Source organism: Meleagris gallopavo, chromosome Z (genome assembly GCF_905368555.1).
Source record: "Meleagris gallopavo chromosome Z, MGAL_WU_HG_1.1, whole genome shotgun sequence".
In the NCBI taxonomy this organism is placed as follows: domain Eukaryota; kingdom Metazoa; phylum Chordata; class Aves; order Galliformes; family Phasianidae; genus Meleagris; species Meleagris gallopavo.
The window spans coordinates 65,669,027-65,688,111 of record NC_139435.1 but is presented as its reverse complement, the minus strand read 5'-3'; the positions used below and the strand labels follow the sequence as shown (position 1 = coordinate 65,688,111).

The 19,085-nt window shown below is 42.8% G+C and overlaps 1 protein-coding gene across 5 annotated transcripts in view; it reads left to right on the top strand.

Annotated features, from left to right (window-relative positions):
• Positions 1-232: 232 nt before the first annotated feature.
• The window catches only part of KIAA1958 (KIAA1958 ortholog), a 58,430-nt gene continuing 39,577 nt past the window's right edge, over positions 233-19,085 (top strand). For 2 of the 5 annotated variants that reach the window (XM_085213295.1, XM_085213293.1), the window contains exons 1-2: positions 233-472; positions 15,423-15,517. The gene's annotated coding sequence lies outside the window, so the exon portion shown is untranslated. Of the gene's footprint in view, positions 473-15,354; positions 15,518-19,085 lie in introns of all 5 variants that reach the window. The other 3 variants (XM_085213292.1, XM_085213291.1, XM_085213296.1) reach the window with 2 other exon arrangements.

Here is a 19,085-nt window from a genome sequence, read left to right as displayed (position 1 = left end):
CGTCCTCATCCTCCATCCTCATCTTTCTACTTCATCTTTCTCCTCCTCCTCCATCCTCATCTTCCTCCCAGTCCTCCATCCACATCTTCCTCTTCCACCTTCCCCCTCCTCCCCCTTCCTCCCCATGGGCCCCGCTCCGGGCTCCGCGCGGTGCGGTGCCGAGCGCTAACCCCCGCCCCGTGCCCGGCGGCGTGTGCGGGTGTGCAATTGCACACTTCCTGCGGTGTGTGCGACCCGGCCCCGGTTTCCGGTAGCTGACAGCCGCCGCAGCCTGTCCCTGCCGCCTCCGGCGGTAGTGCCGCCGAGCCGGGCAGCGCGCACGGACACGGACACAGACACGCACGGGAGGAGGAGGAGGAGGAGAGGGAGGGAAGAGGAGGGACCGGAGCGCTCCCAGCACCGTCACCGATCCCCCCATGCGATACGGGCGGCATCGCACAGCCCCCGCTCCCCCGCGGACAGGCACCTGCAGGTAGGGGACCCACCCGCGTGCGTGTGCCCCGGCGGGGGGCGGCTGCCTCCTCTCCCCCCAGCTTTGTGCGGGGCGCGGGGCCGCCCGCTGCCCACCCTCCCGGCCTTTGTGCTTGGGCGGGGGGAGGGCTCCACGCCGCGGGTGGGGGGACGGGGCTGCGGGAGGGGGGGAGCGGCCCCCCCGTGCGGAACAAATAAGGCGCTCAGCCGTCCCTGGGGCGAGGGGTTGCGGAGCCGGAGATCTGTCAGCCCGGGGATCCGGCCCGCGGGGAGCGGGGGACATTCGGAGGGGCCTCGCGAAGTTGGGCTGTCAGCAGGCAGCGAGGGCAGAGCGCTGCGGGATGGGGCTGGGAGGTTTGGCTTAGGCTCGGAGGAGGGCATCGTCCGGGCCTTATGCAGCTCTGTTCAGACGTCAGGCAGTGGTGCTCCCCTGCAAGGGAATAAGTGTGACACATGCGTTCGAACTCACCTCCCATCCACGACATTAGTGGTTATAAATATCCCCTGAGTGCAGCTGGCTACAGGCAGCACTCAGCACACTACTAGGATACTTCTCCTCAAGTGAATGAGGACGATCTCGCAGGGAAGCCAAGCAATGTACTGGCTAAAAATGAAGTCCCCGATATGCACCCAGGTTTGAGTACTGGAGTTGTTGATCTGTGAAGTTTGCCTCTGCCTGCTCAGAAATGAGGTCTCAGTGAGCAGTGCAGCAGCACTAACACCAGCTCACCTCTGAGCTGCTGGGGACAGTGATGGCTTTAGAAGAGAGATGGATCCAGACCCTCCACGTGCTTGCGAGCAGCAGTCACAACTGCAGTAAATCAGTTGATTACATCCCTGCTATCCAGACTTGATGGCAACTTTTCTGGCCAGTGATCAGGCATCTTTCAGTTTTTTTCTTCTTCAAACCGAACATCTCCTAAAGGAACACCAGGTGTTCCTCCTACCCAGCCTGATGTGGTTGCAGCTGCATGGTGTTGCAGTTAGCCTAATCACTGCATACCCACTCACCTCTGTTCCTCTCAACCTGGAGCAAAAGGCTGTTCTCCAGCTTTCTGCTGAAGTCTGCCAGCTGTCCAAAATGGATTCAGGAAAAACTGACAAACCAGCCTGGCAGTGCACCCGGATGAGTAGTGAACAGATAGGAACTCTACCTGTGCCAATGTAACCATGCCATGGTGGTCACTGTACTACAGAAGGACTTTCTACAACTGAGCACACCCAGCATTTCAGCAGTGCAGTATAACTGCTCAAGGACGCTGATGGGTTTGCAGATGCCACTAACTGGGCCCATGGCTCTGCTCTCTAAGGCTGTGCTCCTTCCTGGGGCACGGAGTGATGGGAAGTTTAATGCTTTGGTGTGACAGCTATGTTGGTCGTTTTTTTGTGTTCCTTCTCTGTGAAAAATACTGTAGAAGCAATGTTGGTTTATGTCAATTGTTTTGTTGATGGATCTGCCTGGTAGCTGAGAGGAACTTGAAAGACTCCGACGGTGCTGCTGTTTATGAGGCAGCCCCGTGGAGCGTGGCTGATTCCTCTTCAGCTCCTAGACCTTGGCTCTGATCTGCTGATCTATGGACTTTATTTACGGGCAGGACTGGCGAATCCTTTCACCAGGCAGGAATCACGGCATGTTTCCTAGGCAACAAGCACGGTGTGTGCCCTGACGGGACCTCAGCCTGTAGCTATGCTGTGGCCATGCCAGGCCATGAACTATATGCCAGGCTTGGGCCTGCGGCAGGCCCAGTGCCAGCAGTCCAGGTGGGGACAGGAGGAGAGGATGCCTGAGTGCAGTGAGAGCGAGCAGCTCCGTTGTTCTGCCTCATCTCCCGTTTTCCATTACAGGTGTTGCTCACATCTGGTCTTTATCACAGTTGTTGTGTTGCTGGATAGTTCCTTTGTGTTACTCCATTCACTTTTCCTATTTATTGTCCAGCAAAAGGCAGCGGCTGCCATCATGCATTCACCTGACAGGTATTAGCTGAGAAACATCACATGAACCCCGCTGGATCTAGAGTTTGGTCCTATGAAAAGCTACAGGAACAAAAATTTTCCTGTGAGTACGGAATCACAAGATTATGTTTGTGGTATTCAGAGAGTGGGTACTGGGATCTTCTGCAAGCTTTTATTTCCACTGCTGGAGTTCAAAGTCATAATTTTCTACAGACAGTCAAAATATTTTCTGTATGGAATTTATAAATAATACCTAATATAACTGGAAAATGTAAGGGATGAGGAGAAGAAGCAGAGCCTCTCCCCTTTTCTGTACAGCTTTGTTTATTTCATCAGCCTTTTCATGTGGTCTGTCCTACTGTTCTCCTCTGTGATGCTCTACAAAGTGAGTGTCTCTGGTCAGTGTGGACAATCCAGCAAAAAGTAAAAAAAAGGAGCATCAGTGTATTACAGTGGGCAGACATCCAAACCCACATATTGCTCAGCTTTGGCAAATGAATGGATGAGAAGTAGTTTTCTTTTTCTGAGCTGTAGTTTGAAAGCATTGTTATTTTGTCCCTCTGTCTATCAACAGCAGCATCGTAATGGTGTTAAAAATGATGACTAAAAGAAGAGAGCAGGAAATTATCCATGATAGAGCTATGCTCTGTAGCAGGTTTATTCAAAATGCGGGGAAAGCCAGTGACAACTGAATATATTAATTTCAGTTTTGGGTGTCAATCCTTCCACAGCTTAAAGCCAGAGAAAAGAAAAATCACAGATGATCTAGTGGCTTGTGTTGAAATTCACTCTTTGCCCTGCTCAGTGACTGTCATCTGCAGTGTTAGAGGCAGTGGCGTTTCAAAGCAGTGTTTCCCCAGCATGGAGGTGTCTGTGAACGAGGAAGCTGCAGTCTGTTGTCGGAATCTGTTGTTGTGGCTGCTGCTGCCAAATGCTCATTCAGCCCTATCACCCAACCAATAACGAAGTTTCTAATGCACTCCTAACGAACTTAGCTGTTCTGCAGGTGGAGATTTCCACATGGTCAAGGGCTGGGAGGTTTACAGGCTGTTTTGGGCAATCATGTAACAGCTTGCTCATTAGTGGCCCAAAACAACTGCTGCTTTATTTTATATTTATTTTTATATACGTACATATATATGCATAATACAACAAAATATAAACATGTATGTTTTTTATATAATATCAAATGTATGCATATGTATAGATACTGTGTACTAAAAATACAATAGTATCTTTTATATATTACATGTATTATTATAGTCTTTATCAGAATATATCATATTAACATTATATATGTATGTATATATTATATTTTGATATTACCATTATACATATTCCATTCTATTTCATTCTGTTCTATTCTTCATTCTGTCAGATGAAGTGACAGGGGAAAGTCTCACAGGAAGATGACTGGGTGGGCAAGTGACAGTTCTCCTGGACTTGGTCTTAGTGCCAGTCCTGCTCAGCACCTTTCAGAATGCTACAATGGAAGGAACAACAACTCTTGGTACAGCCTCTACTGGTAACATGAGGCGTGAAGACATGGGAATAGAGAATCACATTTCAAACCATCTCAGCAGGATGGGGATCTGGGCTGAAAATGATAGATGTGAGGTTTAAAATGAAGGCTTCTGCTCTGTGGTAGGATGAAACTAATGCTGAATTCATAGGCTGGGTAGCAATGCTATGAGCAAAAATTATTCATCTAAAAAGAAAAAAAGAAAGCAGCCAACAAATGCTGTGCCACCCACTAGATCAGGTTGTCCAGGGGCCCCATCCAACCTGGCCCTGAGTGTGTATCCACAGCTTCCCTGGCCAACTTGTTTCGGTGCCTACCACACATAGTGCAGAATTTCTTCCTAATATCTAATCTAAATCTACCTTCTTTTAATTTAAAACCATTTCTCCTTCTCCTCTACCTATAGGCCTTGGTGCAAAGTCTCTCACCATCTTTTCTCCAAGCTCCCTTAAGCATTGAAGCTGCATCTGAACTTCCAAGTGCCTGTCATGCACAGATGTTGTGCTTTGAGCAGCACATACATGTGCTTTATTTGTGCTGCAGTTGTGTGCTTACTTGTTTCTGTATGCAGGGAGTTTCCAACATGAGAGCTTCCATGAGGGAGAGCCGTGTCCAAGACACACACTTAGTGTTGCAGGGTTTTTCTCCATAATCCTGTAGTCATATACTGTGATTTCTGTGCATCTGGTGTCCCTGCAGTCTAAGTACAGAGAGGAGAGGACATATTCATGTTTTTTGCAAACTGTACTCCTGAAGCTGTGTAGAAAACTCTCATCGCCCTGTGATAGTTTGCAAAATTGGTTGCAACACACCATAAGGAGCCAACATATTTTAGCTGGTAACACTCCAAATGTCGTAGCTTAGAATTTGCAAAATATTGCAGGATGGAACAAAATTAATGAACAATTCTCAGCATGTAGAAGCTGACACTTTTGTTTTCTGTTTAATCTGTGATATTTTGATCCTTGCTGCTGAGCCACTTTTGCTTGGATGACTCTGGTGTACTCATGAAGGATTTTCTGTTCTCCATCAGGCAAACTGTCACCCTACAGCAGTCCATGGTCACAGCAGATCATGTCACTGTACACTGTGAGGTTAAATATTTGCTCAGATCTTACAGTAACTGCAAGCTTTTTATGGAGTCTTCTTCACATTTAACTAGGAAAGTGAGTATTTCCTGTCTGAAATTTAAATTTCATGCTTTTTTTTTTTTTTAGCTCTTCTAGGGGGAAAAATCATGCATAGTTTTTGTTGTTCTTTTTGTTTTTAGTTAAAGCATGTTTAACTTTCTTATCTGCAATTATAAAACCAATCTTAGCTTTTACTCACTGACTCAGTGTTACATGTTTTAAACCCAAGAGGCAAACATTTATTGTGCAAACAGTAAACTACAATTGAAACTGTAGTGTAAAGTGCTTAGAATAGACTGTGCCAGATGTATGAATCCTAGCAATTTTAGTACACTTGATAAGAGTGCCTTCGTACATATCTCATTCCAATGAATATTTTGTTCTTGCCTAAACCTCATACCGGATTACCCTGTTAATATGGTTTCAAACCTCCAGGTTCCCTCACCAGCCACAGAGTGGTCTGCAGCTTGCTGTGCTTCCTCACCCCACGCTGATGTGCCAGCCCTGGCTGAGACTGAACATTCTTACTGAACTTTGCAGCTCCTGCAGCTCTGCTCTTTTGATGAGGTACTCCCCTCAAGCAGCCGCTCTGTGCTATAAGTATATGGTGTACGTGTACCTTTTTGCTTTTGCCCTGCTTCCCCCTAACCATAGAAGATGTGAAAATTAACAGTTATCATTTCCAGTTAATCTTCTGGCACCACCGAATTCTGACTCATGCCCTTGAAAACTGAAACTGATTCACACACCAGCCATTCAAGTTAAACATTTCCCTCTCCGATTTCCAAAAATATGGATAAATCTTGTGGAGCCAAACTAACTAAAAAGTAATGTTGTCTTTAAAAAGAATTCGTGAAGATTTTAAATCCCCCAGCAGCTTGATAATTTCCAAATCTTCTGGATTTCAAGTTATATTTAGGTATAGATTTTTCCTTCAAATTTAAAGCTCATGCTTTAATTCAATTTAATTTCAAGATCAAAGCATGCTAAAAACCTTGTGTGAAGAAATTCATAGGAGGATGTTAGCTAAGAATCCTGTAAATGGTGTATTTTCATTGGAGAGAGAGTAATGCAGGACTCCAGCCTCTGAGTCTGACCTGGTGCATGGCATCAGCCTGCAAATCAGGCATGGTACTGAGCACTGCTGAACAGGCAGTGGGGTCTGATTGAGTTACTGGTCACTGATAAAAGCATTTTGGTTGGGAAGGACTGAATCAGACATTGGGATTTTTAGCCATCTGTCTTGGTTTTGGGGGTAAAAAAAAAAGGTATTTATTACAGGGACAAGTAAAGAAAGACGGAAAATTCTATCTACTATATATATATATATATATATATATATATATATATATATATATACATGTTTAAATCCACAGTATGTAATATTTTTCCCTTGTCTTAGCCTGGTTGTATTTGTTTGCTTGTCATAAATACTGTAAAGGCTCAGCCGTATAACATATTGGATGTCATAGTGCAATCCAGAAAAATACAGTCAAGTGATCCTCCCAGAAGAGGAAACACTAGTCAATTAATACTTGAAAATTTTAGTCAGTGATTAATCAGTGAATTTTTTCCTCTTTTTTTTCTTTTTTCCTCCAAATTGTGAATATGTTTTCTCTTCACCTAGGTTTTTTGTTGGTGGTGGGGTTTTTTTGTCTGGTTAGGTAATCTATTCTAAATTACTGAAACTGATCTTGGAATGGAAATGTACAGCAACCCTTCTTGGAAATGCATTCACGTGTACAAAAGAAAAGTCTGGCAGACAGGAAAATAAAGAAACTATGAATTTGGATTTACAGTTTCTTTTGACTTTCATGAAAATATGCGATACCAAGCCTCACAAATAAGTCCTGTTTTGCAAGTTCCACAAGACTGTGGAGCTCTACTAAGATACAACATCATGCAATTTATATTGAGGGTGGTTATTCACATAACCTTTTACTTACAAGAAGCATTCTGCACTTTAATTGAGCTCTCTTTAATATGCTGCATCTTCTTTCATGCACCGTGTTTGCTCTTTGCATTTGTAAAGTCTCATAAAGATGGCTACCATTTGTTTAAGTCTAGCTGGAAGTCAGGGAGAAATAGCAATTCAGAGCTGCATAGTGAAGATATGCACTATTAACCATGGCTGCTTTTCTTTTCCTTTTTGTTGTTGTTGTTGCTAACATTCCCATTAGATTATTAACCCTGTAAAGGTAGGTGACCTCTTTTCCAACAGGCATCTCCAAAACTATCTTTGCCTCTACTCACCTCCTAGATACTGATTAAACTGCTCCACTGTGTTTGATTGGCTTAGTTTACAGACCATTTAGCTGGTGCAGAAGTATTTACCTGTGATAATCCTGTGAAGATTAAGATGGGGAAAGTAAAAGCCTGGAGCCACTTCAGTAGGCTTTATGGCACAATCTGGGATGGGTCTTGTGTGTTTATGTACATTTTAAAATCTCAGGACTTGCCCTTTGGGCTCAACAATACACTTTTATTCTGGAGTAGAAATTATTCCTGCTCCTTCAGCAAGAGGTGGTGATATCCTTCCCTCATGGCTGTACACTTTTGTCAGTGCTCTGCCCATGGCGAGTTCACACTGGGCATGAGGAACATGCTAATCAAGGAGATCAGAACTGAGCACATTGCTCTGTTGTACTTTATTAGTATTGATGCAATGCTACTGTGTTAGTGCAATTAAAAAGCAGAAAGTCTGAGTGGAGACATTTAGACATCAGCTGGTTGATGTCATTCCTTGGCTGCCTCTACCTGTGAATTTCACCACCTGCCAACACTTCGCAGTGCTACAAGCCAGGTTTTTTTGTTCCTGCTGGTACAGCTGAAGGTAGATCTGTAATATTGTATTACATGTGTCTTTTTATATATCCATTTCATCTGAAGCCCCTTTCCTCCTACTAAGGGTTGCTGACATGTTCCAGTGGAGTTGCCACCACTTTTTTTTTCTTTTTCACTTGTTTTTTATTGACAGATGCCATCACTTCAGATCACAGTGGTATGGCCAGTGCAAATTCCATTCCCATCCCAGGTTCACTGAGAGAAACTGCATTGTGGCCATGGGTGAGGAGATGGCAGAGCATCTGTGTCTAGCTCTTGAGCGTCCATTGTGAAAGAGAGAACTGGTCACTTTGCTCAAACACAGTTTTGATTTTGACCCAGCCCTTATTGTCAAGGTTTGGAACTACCTTGCTGAGTCAGTAGGATGGCTTCAAGGGCCAACCAGATTCCCCTGACAGGGCAGTAAAGACTTCCTGTAAAGTTAGTGCAGCCTTTGCTATCCTTGGGAGGGGAAACAGATGGAGAAGTGCTGGCTGTGTCGAGAGATGGAGTTTTTGTGGGGATGAACTGCTGCTTCTCTGGGCTTTGACTGGGTTTTCTGTCTTACAGAGTTGCAGTCAGATTTTCCTTCCTTCTTTTGTGGGCTTTTTGTCCTGGCTGATGTCCCATTAAAAATGCTTTTGTGATCAGCTTAGGTGGAGGTCTGCATTGCTATGTGATGTGAAAGTCCCTCCCAGCTGACCAGCAAATGGGAAAGTTGGATCTAGGCTCCCATGGTGCTGCCAAAGTCGTCTGCTCAACAGGCTTATTGCCTCTTGTCGATTAGTACCTACTCCATATGATATGGGTTGTTGAATCTTTACTGAAGATCAAGTAAATTAAGTCATGTAGGTCATTTTTATATGCTTGAGTCACCTTTTCTCTCTGTTTATCGACTGCTTTGAATGACTGTCAGCCATCGGAGGATAGCCGTTTTCCCTCCTGATTGTTGTTCAAGTGTAATCCTGTCTGGTTACATTAAGCACTGTGGTACTTAATGCTTAATTATTCACTGCTTGTGGAAGATAATTTCTCAAAAATAATAGAAGTGCATCATTTTCACTGTATTAATAACTACACTATGTAGAATTCAGAAGAATGTCAGAGTAAAATTTCTGCTGATATGACTTGCTGTTTGAGAAACAATGATTCTCTGGTTTTGGGGTATTATAGTTTTTTTTGCTGGTTTCCGGGCACTGACAAAAGAAAATGGCATTACCATTTTTCACGTGGTTTGACCCATTAAATTGTCTAGTAGAAAGTATTTGAGTAGGTGTCAAATTGAATTGCTTTTACATTTTCAAGATGCTTAAGATATAAAACAGAAAAGACAGCACTAGATAAATATGCTGCATATGTAATAATATTACTGCCAAGGAAATTTAATTCAGTCTTCAGTGATGGGTTTGGGCAGATGTGTTGCAGTTAGCTAGAGATAAGTTATGCATTCAGTGCAGTCTCAAGTAACTAAGAGCAGAACAAAACTGATATTTTGCATTAGTTGTGTATTATTTATTGTATCAGATAAAAGTGTGCAGAAGACACCTGATACTACCACCATTTGCTTGGTATCAGATACTGTGTCTGCATGTGGAGAGGGCAGGATGGTTCTATCTGAACTTTCTATACAAGAGTTGCCTTGGAACAGCTTTCCCTTTGTAAACAATGACTTTGTTAGCGTTTTTCTGAGTAATTTTCTTTGCAAATGCTGTAGTTTTGCCATTAAAAAATCGAGATTTCTGTTGGTAGTTGGCAACAATGGGCCTATGTTTTATATCAAGAAAGTGAAAAGCATCGGTTATAATCAGCTCCTATAGGAAGCCAGTGTTTCTGCTCTTTGAGAGTAGCAGTTTGTTGGAAGACACTACTGAACACTGGTAGTTCGGTACCAGAATATATGATGAAGGGGATGCAAGTCTACCCTTTACCCTGTAGAATCACGACACCCATTTTACAGAAGGAGAGGCTGAGTCAGAGAGCCCTGGTCTAAAGGATGTCTCCTTGCTGAGTTCATTTCTGCCCCTTGTGCAGCCAGATACAGCTGAGCGCCTGGCTGCACTCAGAGGTGACAGGTACCCTCAAGGTGGTGAACCTGGATTACCTTACTCTGCCCAGGAGCGCTGATGGCTTCTGTGATTTCCCTCCTACCTGCAAAAGGATGAGTTCCTGAGGATGGAGGAAGAATGTCACAGCACTGACACAGAGCTATACAGTCCTGCTTGTTTTTGCCTAGGAGTTTGGAAAGGTTTGTGTCTGGAAGCTTCCCCAAGTCTCAGTGCAAGGACTAGACCTGTGTTTCATAGGCTGTTTCGTAGCTGTATGAGCTGTCCTGATAGTTTAGCAGTACCCACTCCTGCAGGTTGCTTTCCTGGGTCTCCCATTTCCAAGGGCTGAGAGCGTGGTAGAGACAGAAATATCCTTCCCCAAACAAAGGGGGAAAGCAGTAGGTTATTCTGGTGTTGGTAGGAGAAAATATTCATCAGTGTATTTTGGGGAATGATACCTTAGTCATTGATTGAAGGAGTCTTTCAGAAGATTGGGACAATGCAACCAAAAGGGAAAAAAAAAAAAGAAAAAAAAAAGTGCTGGAAATGGAAGAACGCTCCAGCACTGTCTAATGCTCTTCAGCAAACACAGCTGGCTGTGTATGGCACACATGGGCCTCCTCTTCTCCACTGCACCTACAGTGTGTGAGCTATCTAGCTTGCCTGAAAGCAGTACATCTTTGTTTTGCTGAAAGAAACAAGTATTTTTCCCTCTTCCTCATGGAATGAATGCCTTTGGTAGTTAGGCTAGAGGAACACAGAGTAAGTGGGGCAGGCAGACAGTGCCCTGGGGCAAGACAAAATGTTTGTTCTGACAAAATTCTGTTTTGTTTTGGTTCATTTTGCATTCATAAAGGTCTCAGTGGTACATGCTCGAGCTCAGTGGGCTGGGAGTAGGAGGTTGCAACCTGCTGGGAAGAGAAATTTTTAAGGAACTTTTGCTGCTGAAATATGCATGTATGAAACCCACGGCCTGTCTTGTTCCTGACTTCTTCTTCAGTGTTAACAAAGAAGATTGTCTCAGAACTTCCATGAAGGATAATCCTTGATTATCCTTTGGTAAGGCTAGTTTGAGAAATTCTGCAGGCATTGTGAATTTAGTCTTATATAGTCTTATATATATAAATACAGGCATTTATGCATGCACTGCTCACCAAGAGAGCTCCCTGCTTCTCCCGCTGTGCTGTGTGGCTCCGGCACCCTGAACAAAATGCGCCCTATTTAGAGACTGTAGATATGTACATCTTGCCTGTGTTCTGAGCAAACACTGAGGTTTGCATGGGGGTGCAGGGACTGGATGGAGCTGGTGGAGTTAAGGCAGGCATGAAACCTTTACCTCAGCTTCCACCGGTCCCTCTCTGCTGCCACTGGCATCTCACTTGCTACCCTGTGCCTTTATGCCTAATGGCAGTACCACTGGTGCCTCTGAGACATCTGGATGTGCTGAGGAAACATTGGGAAAGTTATGGGCACACATAAGCCTTTCTGAAACTGGCAAGTGGTTTATGTGAGTTTGAGATTCGGATGAAGACTGGACTTCCTAATAGTAATTATTAAAATTGGTCTTTATCCTTCAGTGGAAACACTTGTTAGAACAGAGGCCGGTGACTTTATTGCTCTCAACAGTTTAGTCCCTGATAACATTACCACTTGTGTTATTCCTGGACAGTTGTTTAAAATATTTCTGTGTTTTGCTTTTTGGAGCTTTTTCCTGACATTCATTTCGAAGGTAATTTTTTTTCTAAATGTTAATTGCTGATGTAATAGACATCGTGTACTGCCGGTGTTGAAAATAGTCCGCAGGTAGCAGGAGGAGCTGGTTGTTATTAAATAATGAAACTGAGAGATATCCATACAGGACAATGCCACAACAGGGATTCCCACGTGATACAGCTCCTCTAAGCCCAGCACAGGCGGCTGCTCGGCTCTGGCTCAGATCTGCTCAGTGTTTCTGTGAAGAGCACCTGTCTGCCTCCCTCAGCCCTTGCATGGTCTGACCCATCTCCATGCACTGGATTGCAGTGAAAGTGCTTCTGCATTTCTTGTGTCTTCAAAGGGTTGGCTCTCAAGTGTGACCTCTACTTTCTCTACTTTCTGGCACAGAATGAGCGCCGCCTGTTGAATGATTCATTTGTACTAGGTATTGCTCTTTTATCCCCCTCTGCTTACTCCATCCATTGAACTAGACTCCAGACGTGAACAACCAGAATCCTTACTTTTGTATGATTTTTATTTAATGGCTAGTTACCGAGCACAGTGCTATGACATGCTTAATTTGCATAGCTGAGCTGTGGAGAAACCTTTTGACTGCTGTTTCACTATCATCTTTTAAAAGCATGCAGCCAAAAGTTTTTAATTTCTTCCTTTTTTGTCTTTGGCAGATTTATTCTGACGTTGCACAGTTATTCTAAACATAAGCCTTGTGAAATGCCTTCTGAAGCTTTATTTTTCTTCATACCTGTTTCAGAAGTATCCAATATTCCATTTGTTCCAGTTTGGTAGATAGTAAGGTTAAATTTCCTCTGACATCAGTGAGTGTTTTCCTTGCTTTAGTGATTGCAGAATTGGAGTCAACTGTAGTGCAGTGTTGGTGCAATTTGGAATGAAACCTGTTTATAACAAAGGCGACCACCTCCAAGCCAAAATGACAACCATGCCTTGAGTTCTGAACTGGTCTAAGGGCAGCGATATAAAGAATGCCTAAAGGGGAACTGAGCCAATCAATTCTGTCTCCTGTTGCTGCTGAAGCTTTATGAAGAGACAAGCTAAGGACAGGAAATCTGGTCAGAATGTGCTAATTAATCCCCAGGGGTCATGTGCTCTCACAAATGACTTTTTTGATGGTGTTACTGTCTGTGTGCCATTCTTTTGTTTCCTACAGCTCGTAGATGAGAATATCTTGCAAGCCTATGTTGTTTACTAGGTGCACGTTTACCAGGTGGACGCCAAGTGCACACCATGTTGCTCCTCTACCATGCAGTCTCTGGCATTTTTGCTGGACCACATTGAAATGTTGAATTGTACTCCTCCCAGCCAGTGACGTGGAGCTTGCCCTTTGTAAACATAATTTGAGATGTCCAAACTTCTCAGATATCTCTTGCACTTTGCAAAGCCTATTGGGTGCATTGTTTCAGTGCAGTTGTTTTCACTGACGTTGGTTGCTGTAATCTGACAACAAACAGGCATGTTTGCAGAACTGATAGTGCTCATGCCCCACCAGAAGCAGCATTTTAGTGCTTACGTTTCCACTCTAGTAATGTGGTTTAATTAGAACAGATGATTGCAAAGCAATGTATACGTGTCCTATAAGATTACATAGTTTCTTTTTCTATTGCCAGAGCTGACTGCAGGTCAGAGGTTGCTTCCAAAACTGTCTCATTAAGACAGGGGCACACTATGCCTCTGCAGGACAGCAAGGGAGATGTACCCTTGTATTTGGCATGCAAGCGAAGCCTCAGTGCAGGGGGCTGCAATGCTGAGGGCTGGTTTGCAGTGTTGTTGTTGGTTTTCTGTGTGTAATGGAACTCCTGCCAGCTCTCTCTAATCTTTGAGTGTCTGAGTGTAAATGCAGTAGCCAAATGCTTCTGAAACTTTAGACTGAGCAGGCGGGATCAGCAGGATTAGGAAACTGAGCAAAGCAGGAAGGCTGGCACTTGCTTGGTGGTTTCAGTGATAGTATGCAATCTGAGCTGTTGCCCTTCTCTTTGAGAAGCACTTTTTACTTGCAGTTCTGCAGGTGGAAGTGAAGAAGGGAGGATGGGGACTGTCCTTTGCATCTGGTGGGTCATTGCTACTCCCTTGCATGTGGCACAGTGGCTTAATGAGGAACATGCAAAGCAAAGGCAAAATGCTCTCAGTGTGAAATGACTGCATATCAGCACAAAGTTTAGCTGTGGTACAAGTCATTGGAGAATTGTCCTTCCAGCTCTTTCTCAGCACTGAATATGGATGTTGCAATTTGCAATAGGATTAAAGGACAGTGTACCTTGGGAGAGTTTTGTAAATACCATCCAGAGAAGGGTACCAACACTTCCACCACTGAGCTTGTGGCAGTAATTTTCACTGTGTGCCCCCATTAGCCTTGTGCCACTAGCACAGAGCTTTGCAATTGGAAAAAGCCAATCAGAAACCAACAGAAAGGTGCAAGGCATTAATTTAAGAACACATAGTGCAGGTTTTTGTTTTGGACTCACTGTTAGAGTAATTAATCAGCAGTTCTGACAGCAGCAGATCTTTCTGTGAGAGGATGAAGCAGTCCAAGCTCATTGCCAAACAATGGCAGGCTGGTCATGGAAACTGTGCTTACTCCCTCTATACAGGGCAGCACGTTCCTTTCCAAGCTTTCTCTTTTTTTGTTTGAATTCTACTTTGTAAATAATAATCCAAAACAGCCCTTCTAGGTTCTGATTTATTCTTCTGAACAAGACATGTCGAGGTATCTGCTGAATCTGCATGAAAAGCTATGTCTGTAGTGTGAGAAACCTGGCTGGCTGCAAACCAAACACACTCTGTGGCACAGTTAGATGATTGGGTATCCAGTGTGTGCGTGTTCTTACCGAAAACACAAAAATCAGTCTGGTAATTACATGTATTCAAAAGCTTTGTCCTACCTGGACTGTGATGTTCAGTTATTTGTGGGATATTTTCTGGTGTTTGTAATTAATTGCTAATAGGTTGTTTGTATCTTTAGAAAGCAGAAATTAGATACTGATATCAGTGCCCCTGGAATGACCACTGGGCATGACATTTTCTCATTTATAGAATAAAGGTTTATTATTATTATTTATGATACAGTAACTGTATATTTTCCATTAACTCCATTCAAAGCCTGGAATAAATGCAATAATGGAAGATAATTACTTTGGGACACTATAAAGTTGATGTAGTAAAATATATTCTGGTATCTTTGAAACCTGCTGTGTTTTAGAAAATATTTTGGGTTATTGTCTGTCTTTTAATTGGCAAGAGAACAAAAAGTCTGCAGTACCACAGATGAAAGGTTTTATATTTTGAACTTCTTCCTCCATTATCTTTGGAGAGAATAAGAAGTTTGTCTATATACATTTCTTAAAAGAGGTTAGTGTTGTGCTTTTGGGGTATGTACCTTAAAAAAGTTACTATCTTGCTTGCAATAGCTTTTATTCAGATGTTTTTGCTAACATACATCTTGGCTGTGGCCATTTCTCACTTTAATCGTGAAGCAAAACAATTTGAACAGAAATGGGTAATTTGGGAAGGGTGTCCTCTTCTGTTTGGTAGGCCAGATCCACTACAAATGAATTGTAATGAGAGTAGACTTCAATAAATAAATGCAATGCCATAAGTATCTATTTATGCTTTTTCTTATGCACCCTACTTCCATTTTAGTGATTGCCTGGGATATAGCCTTATTTTCATTTGCTCTTCATAGTATTCTTCAGCCGAAGTCGCGTGTTGTTCTGAACTTCAGTTGTCAGAAGGCTACACCTGTGCTTTCAGATCTCAAGAAGAAATAAGTGAGTCTCTTGAGGGTCCTCCTTGCTAGAGCTCTTCTTCAGAAATCTTCCTCTGTGTGCCTGCCACCAGTGCGTCCTGTAAGTAAAACATGAATATTCTGAGCATTCTCTATGTTTCTTAATTATGCACCATCTGTGTACTTCCATATTACACATGCCAAATGTTGTGCTGTTGTAAGAACTGTGCTTGCATGAGAACACAAATTTAGCTCTTTTGGCCAGCGCTTTGGAACTTGGTGTGTGAAGGAAGCTTTGACGGGTTATTAAACACTTGTGGTGAGATTTTATAGTTGTTTACATGTCTGTAGAGATCTCTGAAAACCCCACTCTGTGCCTGTCAATCCCTATAGCTGCACAATGCCTTTAAGAACTGGGAGTTGTGTTGACTGAACCAGCCCAGATCAAAGAGATCTTTTCCATGGACAAATGTTTAAGCCCTTACAATTTTAGTCCCACTTAACTCTGCATTGTGCTGTGTCTCACACGCTGGCTTTTATGTCAGGAGTAAGTCCAGCTGTGCACCCTGCTCCCTCATGCACTCAGGCCCAGCATCACAAGGCTTCAGCCTTTTTGGTGTACTCTCAGTAAGCACTCCTGGGTGGTTTCAGGATGTCATCTGCTTTAAAATTCAATTTAAATTTTACATAATCTGATCTGTTAATATAAATGTGTTAGGGGCTTGCAGCTAGAAATCTTCACAGGGTTAACAGAAAAATTAACAAATATTTGGATGGAGCATTTACAGTTTCTTTACCCTGCTGGTGACGAAATGTTACCCAGTATTTCTGACTGGCTACAATCTGAATGCAAATACTTGTGTTTCCTGGCTCATCTCTGGGGCAGCTTTCCTGTTCCTGTTTCTTCTATATCTCGTCAAAGTCTTGTCTAGGAACTTTACTAGAGACGCAACTGCATGTGGCCTGTTATGCATAGCTGGATACAAGCCAGGTTGTAGATCAATGTTTTTTTTGAGGATTTTAAAAGAAAATTGCAGGGCAGGACATCACCCTGATGCTAGTATTTTAATGATAAGGATCATTATTGATCCTTTGGAAAATGCACTATAGAAGTTTCAAAATGTTATTTTTGCTGAAAATTAAGTCCTTGGAAAATCATTTTAAGTCCAAAATAATCTCTGTGATTCTAAAAAAAATGAGAAAAGGTAAATAAATTTTAATATAGAAAGTGCAGTTTCACCCTTGCACAGAAACATTGAGTTGCTGTGGTTGCTGTAATTTTCTGCAGAAAACAGCCTCCCTATTTTGTGAAGACAGTTAACGGTGTGGTTTCACTCTTGCTATTTAGCCAAATGGCTAAATGGCTGCACCATTCCAATTTTCCTTAGTTTAGAAGAGCCCTGAAGAGAGAGGAATCCCACATTTGAAAAGTCCAAACCAAATCTGGAACAGTGAAGTCACTAATGGGCAAAGAGTCTGCTTGCGTTTGCTTGTGAGGGAAACCGTGGTGCAGTTAATTGTCCGGGCAGGAACTTAAGGCATTGGTTTTGCAGTAAGAGAATGGGAGAGTTGGGCTTTTATAATTTGTGCGTAAGTCAGTGGTAACATTCTTGTTTTCTTTTTAGTAAATTACATGCAGACTTTCTGTTAACAGAAGTTCCAGGAAAACGAAAGACCGGGAAAAGCATCTTGCCTTTAGGCTGTATGCTTGACTCTCCTTATTATAATGCTATAAACAGGGAGAGTACACACACTTTGTTGCAAATGCAGACAATTATATATTTTATATATTTTCCAAGTGTGTGGGTCATTGTCTTCAACAGACAATGGTTGTGAACTACAAGCTGAGGCAAATGCTGGGATGTTTGATGCAGTGTGGTTTTATATTCAGACCATCCTGAGAAGTACTGTGAAGAAGTAATTTTGGAACGTTTGAGTAAACAACCAAAAAGAACCAAGGCATGATATATAAGCCCCTGACAGCTAACTAAAAGCTTGGATTTTTTTTTTTCAAATGCTCATCACTTTCAAATCTTATGCATTATATTTTTCAGAAATGATTTAGCAGAAAATGTGTTCTTCGAGTAAAAACGTCTCCTGCTTGAATACAGAGGCAGCAAAATATAAAAGGTGGCTAAGACTGACTTGAGGCCGCAACAAAACATTCTACCACTGCTTACTAATACTAATTAATGCACAGGCACCTTCTTGAGCAGTCTGTGCATGGTCCACCAGTTGCATCATACAGTATTTAGCGTTGCCACTGCATGCACCTTGACAGTGCTATCAGCAGAGTTCTGTTGCCAAAGATATTGGAGGTGCTGTAGAAACCATCTGCCCCTTGTCCCTCCAGCATAGCATGCGCCAGCGGATTGTGCTTAGCTGGAAGTCATTAAATGTTAAGGTGGAGATTTCTAGCACTTATGAGAAAAGATGAATTAAGAGAAATGGAGCACTAGGTCGTCCTGTTATTTCCTGGAGACTTGACTGCCTTGCCACACTTAGCCCATCTCTGAGCAGTGGCTTGGATGCATTGACTGGAAATTCTCAGGAAAAAGATAAGCCTGGCCAGAAACAGCTCCAGTCAGGCTGTTTTACAGATGTGTAACACAACTTGAAAAGGTCTGGAAAGAACTTTTTTAAGGAAAAACTGTCAATCTTGCTCCTTGAGCAAGCCCTGCTGCAAGTAAAGATATCCACTCATTATGGTTTCTTTGGCAAGTATTGGTGGGGCCAGAGCATGTTAAATCAGTTGTTTTGTTTTTTATGGTTGTTTTGTTTTTCTTATATTAAATTTTGGCAGACAAATCATTAACTCAAAGCAAAAGGGTCCAGCTTATGACAGAGATAAAGGATGGTGACTCGGCCAAAAAATGCCATCTATCAAAGATAATGATGCAAGAATGGTATGAGCATACAGGTGTATTTAAATCAGTTCCAGTTCCTCAGAGGATGGAGATTAAAGCTCTTTCTCATCCAGGGAAGTGGCAGCAATGACATTATTCCTCAAGTAAGTGCAAACTCATAAAATAGGCATTTTTGAGTCTGCTTCAGTGACTGCTATAGTCTCTGGAGTCTTGGCTTCAAAGGGTATTAGATCAGGGTCTCCTGAGCAAATCTGATGGTGCATGTTCTGGTTGCAGTCATACCTGTGTTAAAGGAAAGTACAACACTGCAGTGATAGAAATGTCAGAGTGGAGACTTTCATTTTTACTTCAGTGAAAAGGACAGCTTGTGTCTGAAGGCCCACTGTAGTGTCAAGCCCACTGAAACAGTGAAGGAATGCAGAGCCAAGTTCATGCACAGCTTTCCATGGGTGAATACTCAGGATGTATTTTACTCAGGTCTTCATTCTTGCTGCATCTTTTTCACTGCTGCTAGTGTAGGATGTAAGTGTTGCTAAAAATGGTTTCACTCTCTGTGTTCCATTCTGGAGGCCTTTCAGCCTCTCTTGGAATGCTGGAGTGAATGGGGCTGAATTGCTGTTCTTTGTGGGTTGGTGGAACACTTTTATTTTTTAAAGCAGGATTTAAGGAGGTCCAGCTTGTGGTTTTCTATTCTGAAAATTCTATATATGCATATATGCATGTAAGTATATGATTATATGTTATGTTATATGCATACATTTGGTCATGTTTGCCAGTGCAATGGTTGGAGTTCTGAAATGTGGAAGTAAATTTGATAGTATA